The following is a 6940-nucleotide window of genomic DNA, read 5'->3' as shown; positions in this document are numbered from 1 at the left end:
CCGCCCCTCCCCCTCCCAGCAAGGACAAGGGTCCGGACCGTGATGACCCTGACAAGGACAAGCAACAGGACCGGGGACGCAACAAGGACCAAGACGCGAGCATGAAGGACGACTCCATCGACACGGCAGCCTAGGAGAAGCTTGGGATTCGGGTGCGGGCTCTCCGGTGCCTCGAACCCGCCCAATGGACGCTTCGGCCTCGGCGGTGGCCATGGACATCGAGGTGGCTAACCAATACGGCTCCAATCAGGGGCTGGCCTCCCCACCTTCTGCGGCTCTGCTTGACAAGGGGACGACGGCGTCCTGCGCCACGGGCGTGCCGGCAGGGGAGCGCACACCCTTGGTGCTGTCCCCAAGCTCTACCCTCCCGACCACCACCAAGTCGCCGGCTTCGGGTGGGCTGGGGGGCAGCAAAAGTGGCTCGGTGCGGCAAGCGAAGAAGCTGGCTGGGCGCAAGATCAACACTGAGGGCGTCCGCTCCATGGACCCGCTGGGCGCACCTCCCACTCCTCGGCAGACGGTGATGGCGCTCGCCTCCTCCTCGCGCTCCCTCTCGGCGATGTCCTGGCCCAGGAGGTCTCCAAGGCGGCGCCGATCGTGCAGGCGTGGCGGTCCAAGGTGGTGCCATCGGTCCCGATCCGCTCCAGCTCGCGTTCCAGGGGCTCCAAGGCGGGTCTTCCGGTGATGCAACGGGTGCAGCTCATCCAGGCCCAGAAGAACCTCGATCTCTCAGGTAATACTCCACCGCGCTTTTCTGTCTTGCAAACTTTTTCGGATGACCATCTTAGTGAGGTTTTAGAGGAGAGTGGGGTGGATGCGTCATGTCTAGGTGGCACGCGCGAGCTGCTGCCTCTGTTGCGTGCTACGGAGCAGGCGCAAGCCGCGCTCGCAGCTGCGGCTGTGGCTGCGGCGCGCGCGGACCAGGTGGTAGGCAGGGGATCCTCTCACACTAGCGGTCCGGCCCGACGAGGGGGATTTGGCAACAGGGGTTGCCCCCCCTTCCTCACCTTGCCGGGCCAAGGTGAGGCGTGTGGCCAAAGCGGTGTCTTCGAGAGGCATCCGCCTTCGCAATAGGATTATTTAGATGCGGGCTATTTTTTGGAATATCCGAGGGTTCGGTCACACGGGCCGCCGGACCCAGCTTAAGGAATTTATGCGAAAAGAGGGGATCGACATAGTGGCCCTGCAGGAAACTATCAAGGCTGACTTTAGACATCACGAATTGCTGGCCATTGATCCCCTCGAGAGGTTCTCGTGGAACCATGTCGCGACGTCTGGGCACTCCATGGGTATGTTGCTTGGATTTGACAACGCCGTGTATGAGGTGCTGGCATGGGATGCGGGCGTCTTCTTCATGGCTGGCCATATTCGCCACCGTCAGACTTAGCGGGAGCTGGTGGTGATACAGGTCTACGGCCCGACCGACCACTCGCGCTCGGCTGTTTTCCTGGGCGAGCTTCATCAGAAGGTTCTCGCTGTGAGCTCTGCGCTAATCCCTCTCGTGGTCGGGGGGGGGGGGGTTAACCTGATTCGCTCGGGAGCGGACAAAAACAATGACAACATAAAGTGGCCAAGGGTAGCCATGTTTAATAATGCCATTGCCTCCATGGCTCTTAGGGAGGTGGCCAGGTTGGGGGCGCGCTATACTTGGACCAACAAGCAGTTGGCCCCGATTAGATCTGTGCTAGATAGGGTTTTCTTCTCGCCCGATTGGGAGCTGGTTCATCCTCTGTGCTCGCTAGTGGCTGAGACCAGAATCGGGTCAGACCACATTCCCCTAATTCTATCTTCAGGGGAGGATAGGATTCGTAGAAGCCCTCGTTTCTTTTTCGAAACTGCCTGGTTTGAAAACCCAGAGTTTGACTCCATCTTCAGAGTGAAGTGGTACGCTTGTGTTAGCCAGGTGACTAACCAGCGGGGCCCAATGGACTTTTGGATCGCGGCAGGGAGCCGCCTCCGGGCCAGCCTTAAGGGATGGGGGGCCAACGTGGGCCGTCGGGACAAGGTGCTCCGGGAGGGCATCCTTGGTGAGATTACATGCCTCGACCAACAGGCGGACGCACGGCCTTTCTCTGAACAGGAATGGGCTTGTCGCTACGCCTTGGAGGACCATGTGCAGTCTCTCCTGCGTGCGGAAGAAGAATACTGGAGGCGTCGAGGTGGCCTAAAATGGACACTAAAAGGGGACGCTAACACAAAATACTTCCATTCCTACGCCAATGGGCGTCGGCTTAGGTGTGCGATCCTCCGCTCACAGTCAGATCAGGGCTCTTGCTGACTCAGGAGGATATAGTGCGACACGTTTATGAGTTCTACCTGGAGCTCATGGGGACGAGCGAGGAGCATCGCGCAGGGATCCGCGCTGACTTGTGGGACCCCTCCCAACTCGTAACCGACCGGGAGAATGAGGAGCTGGGGCTCGCATTCTTACCCGAGGAAATTGACGCGGCGCTTGGTGGCATAAAAACTGACACGGCGCCAGGTCCGGATGGGTGGCCCGTAGCCATGTTCAAGCGTTTCTGGCCAATCCTCAAGGGGCCCATGTTTGAGATTTGTAACGGGTTCATGCGAGGGATGGTTGACATCGCTAGGCTCAACTTTGGGATCCTTTCTCTTATCCCTAAGGTAGCAGGCGCTGACAACATCCGCCAGTATAGGCCGATCGCGTTGATCAACGCCCCTTTCAAGATCTGCTCCAAAGCTACCACCACCCGTCTGGTTCCGATAGCTCACCACATCATTAGCCGCACCCAAACGACATTTATCAAAGGCCGCAACATCCTGGAGGGCTCGCTTGCGCTTCAGGAAATCATTCATGAACTTAAACGCACTAGGGAACCGGCTATCCTTCTAAAATTAGACTTCGAAAAAGTGTATGATCACGTCAACTGGAACTTCTTGCGTCAGGTGCTTTTGTCTTGGGGTTTCTCGGCCATGTGGGTCCACCGAGTCATGCAGCTGGTCACGGGTGGCCAGACTGCGATCTCGGTAAACGAGGAAGTGGGTAACTTCTTCCGGAATAAGCGGGGACTGCGTCAGGGTGACCCAATGTCTCCGCTCCTGTTTAACTTCATGGTAGATGCCCTCGCGGCAATGCTACGGAGGGCGACCGCGGCTGGCCACATTAAGGGAGTGGTTAGCCATCTCATCCCAGGGAGGGTTTCGCACTTGTAGTACGCGGACGACACTCTGCTACTGTTCCAGCCGAACACTCATAGTATTGCAACAGTGAAAGCAATTCTACTGAGCTTCGAACTAATGTCCGGCCTTAAAATCAACTTTCACAAGTGCGAAATGCTGTCTATGGGGATGGACAACGAGGAGGGGCGACATATTGCTGATCTCCTTAATTGCAAAGTGGGGAATTTCCCTTTTTCGTACCTAGGTCTGCCTCTGGACCCTCGTAGAGTGACTATCGATGAATGGGCACCCCTCACAGGGAAGGTAGGTAGGAAAGTAAGCCCTTGGCGGGGCAAGTTCATGTCATTCGCGGCACGCCTGGTTCTGACTAACTCTAGTCTTTCCTCGCTGCCAATGTTCGCGATGGGGTTGTTTCTACTGGCAGAGGGGGTCCATGCCAGTTTGGATACGCCTCGCGCCCGTTTCTTTTGGGAAGGGACGGGCCTCAAGCGCAAATATCATATGGTCAAGTGGGCTGCAGTGTGCCGCCCAAGTCTTTGGGTGGACTGGGGATCACCAATACCAGGCTCCAGAACATTGCGTTAATGTGCAAATGGCTCTGGAAGCTGTCGCAAGGCGCGACCGGCTTGTGGGATGATATCCTTAGGGCCAAGTATTTCCCAAACGGGAATTTTTTTGAAGGGGCAGCTGGGGGCTCTCCTTTCTGGCAAGATCTTCGGGCGATCAGACCCGCTTTTGATCTAGGAGCCAAATTTTGCATTGGCAATGGCCGATCCGCCCGCTTCTGGTTAGATTTCTGGGTGGGTCCAGGCCCACCTTGGGATGTGTTTGCCGAGTTGTACACGCTCGCAGTCCATCCTAATCAAAGTGTGGCCGAGGCTCTAGCATCCCTTCAGGCCATTGCGTTTAGCCGCAACTTGACAGCCCAAGAGTCAGCAAGGTGGGATACTTTGCTTGACCCGATTTCCTCAGTGACGCTATCTGACGAGCCAGACCGGGTGTCTTGGCACCTCAGCGCATCTGGGAAATTCACCGTCAAGTCCTTATACCGCAAATTGTGCCAAGGGGAGGTTCAGCGTGAGGTCAATGGACTGTGGCCAGCCCGCGTTCCGCTAAAGATTAAAGTCTTTCTCTGGCAGTTGCTTCGAGACCGGCTTCGCACGTCCATCAATATGGCTAGAAGGAACGGCCCAGCCTCGGGTCCCTGTGCACTATGCGGGGAACCATAGAACGCAAACCACGTTTTCTTTCGATGCCCACTCCCACGGTTTGCTTGGAGCGCAATGTGTGAGGCGGACGGGTCACTTGGGACCCTAGATCCTCCTCTGACCTTCTGGACTTGCTTGATTAGGTTCAGGGTCAGCCCAAACGGGTGCTTTGGGCGTGTAACGGGGCAATGCTTTGGTCCTTATGGCTCACTCGCAATAAATTTACCATCGAAGGCACTTTCCCATCGCACCCGGCTAACATTATATGCAAATGCTCTATTCTCCTGCAGCAGTGGAGTCCGTTGGCGAAGCAGAAGGACTCTGACATCTTCAAGCACGCACAAGAACGACTCTGTCAGGTCTATGTGGCGGCTAGGGAGCCGATCCAGCACACATGAGGACGGGTGTGCTTCTTTTGTCTCGCGAGCCTGCGTGCTCATCTTCAGGCTATGGCCTTGTAATTCGCTCGCTTTCCGGCTTTGAACCCTCCCAGTAACTATCTTTCGTGATTGCCGTGGGCTTTTGGTTATGCCCGTGTAATGACTTATGGTTGTGACTCTGCTTGTCCCGTTGTGGGCTTTATTAATCTAAAGTCGGACGCTTCTAGCGTCTTCATTCTAAAAAAATGCAACGCACATATGATTGCTACTAGTCGGGCCTGTAGCCGGCCGTGGAGCCTGAGGTGTAGGCTATTTTTGACTCGTCCATCAAGGTGACGTTGGGGCATGGTAAAATGGCTCTTTTTGGATGGACTTTTTGACTCCACGGGCGTTCCATTCAGTTCTAGACCCCAGAGCTATTCCTAGCGGTGAACGACGGTGCGCGGCGCACGCGAACGGTTCATGAGGCCTTGGCGGACCGTGCTTGGATTAGGGACATCACAGGGGTGTTGACGGTTAGAGTGCTAATTCAATTTTTGATGCTCACAGACTTGCTTCTCGAGGTGCACCTACTCCTTGAGATTCCGGATCGCATAATCTGGAAGTGGACGCCGACTGAGGTATATTCTGCGAGCTCAGCTTACCAGGTGTTCTTTGCTGGCCTCGAGAGGTTCCCATGCGGTCGGGCCCTTTGGAAGACTTGGGCCCCGGCCAAGTGCAAGCTTCACTTCTGGCTAGCGATGAGGCATCAGATTTGGACGGCAGACAGACGCCTTCGACACGGTCTCCAGTTCCATGTCATGTGCCCATTATGCGAGCAGGAGGCTGAGACTGCAGACCACCTAGCACTGGGTTGTGTGTTTGCCAGGGAGGTGTGGCACTCTACCCTCGCATGGTGCGACCTCGGCCAATTGGTGCCCACCATGGATGCAACTCTCATAGAGTGGTGGCCAGCCAGTCGTGCGATGATCCCGAAGGAGCGGAGGAAGGGTTTTGATTCCCTTGCCCTCCTCATCGTCTGGATGCTATGGAAGGAGCGTAATAGTTGTGTCTGTGGCGTCCTGGGAACGGGGGTCCCCAGACTTGCCTGCCTGCGGCCCGCGGCGTGGCTGAGCCAGCAGGCCGTACGACCCATCTTCATCAACAAGGCATCCAAGACCCTCGTGAGGGTCCAAGCCTCGCGAGGCGGACGAGCGGCCTAGCTAGGCAGGCTCACAAGGAGCGGAGATATCAAGGCAGGGCAAACCTCATGAGGCCCTCGTGACATAAGCCATGACGCGCGACACCAGGTGGGCGCCAGCGCGCACAGTGTCCTTATTTCCTCTTTGGTGCTAAGGAAGCAAGCGTAGGCGCAGAGTACCAAGACATCAAGCAAAGGTTTCCATATCGGTGCAACGAGACTAAGACCAGCAGGACGGCAGGACGGAGGTCACCATGGAGCCCAAGGCGGCGTCACCACCAGAGCCTTTTGCAGGCGAGGACTGCTTTTGTCAGGATAAGCTGTACTAGCTGTCCCCTTTCGAATTGGCCATTGTTGGCTCCCTTCCCGCTCAATATTTGGGAAGAGGACCAGAGCCTATATAAGTAGAGCAAGCCACCATAGTAGAGGCATCTCATCTTAGCTTGATCCAGCCCGATTGAGAGCCTACTCGCAAGAACACCTCAACCTCAGGAGGCTGTTCTTCCCTTGTACTGTTCATCAACAGCCCTAGAGGCAATCCATCACCACCACACTGGAGTAGGGTATTACACCACAACGGTGGCCCGAACCAGTATAAACCTCGTGTCTTTCCGTGTTGCGAGTTCGTCGAGTTCGTCCGCGAGATCTTAGTGAGCTAGGGCGTAGATTGGTGGGAAGGAAAGACTTCACGCGCACCCACTGTTCGAACCTTAAGGGTTTGCCGGAACCCCACATCCGACATTTGGCACGCCAGGTAGGGGTGCGCCGGAGCTCCTCCTCCACCGACCAGCTCATTGACGCTCCTCAGCCACGATGTCCGGCGACTCAAGGGCCGGCTCCGCCCACTGGGCAGCCTGGCTAGCCCAGGCAGCGCTGCCTGCCCATGAAGGTCTCGACCCCCACTCCAGGCGGCACGAGCGCCGCCAAACCCCACCGGGCGCGGGCAGCACGGCCAGGCGTCGTCCACCCTCACCCCACGGCAGGTATGAGCCGCCGCAAGAGCGGCGAGCCATGCCGCAGCAACGGCGCCG

The sequence above is a fragment of the Triticum dicoccoides genome, chromosome 7A (assembly GCF_002162155.2).
Source record: "Triticum dicoccoides isolate Atlit2015 ecotype Zavitan chromosome 7A, WEW_v2.0, whole genome shotgun sequence".
NCBI lineage: Eukaryota > Viridiplantae > Streptophyta > Magnoliopsida > Poales > Poaceae > Triticum > Triticum dicoccoides.
This window is presented reverse-complemented; position numbering follows the sequence as displayed.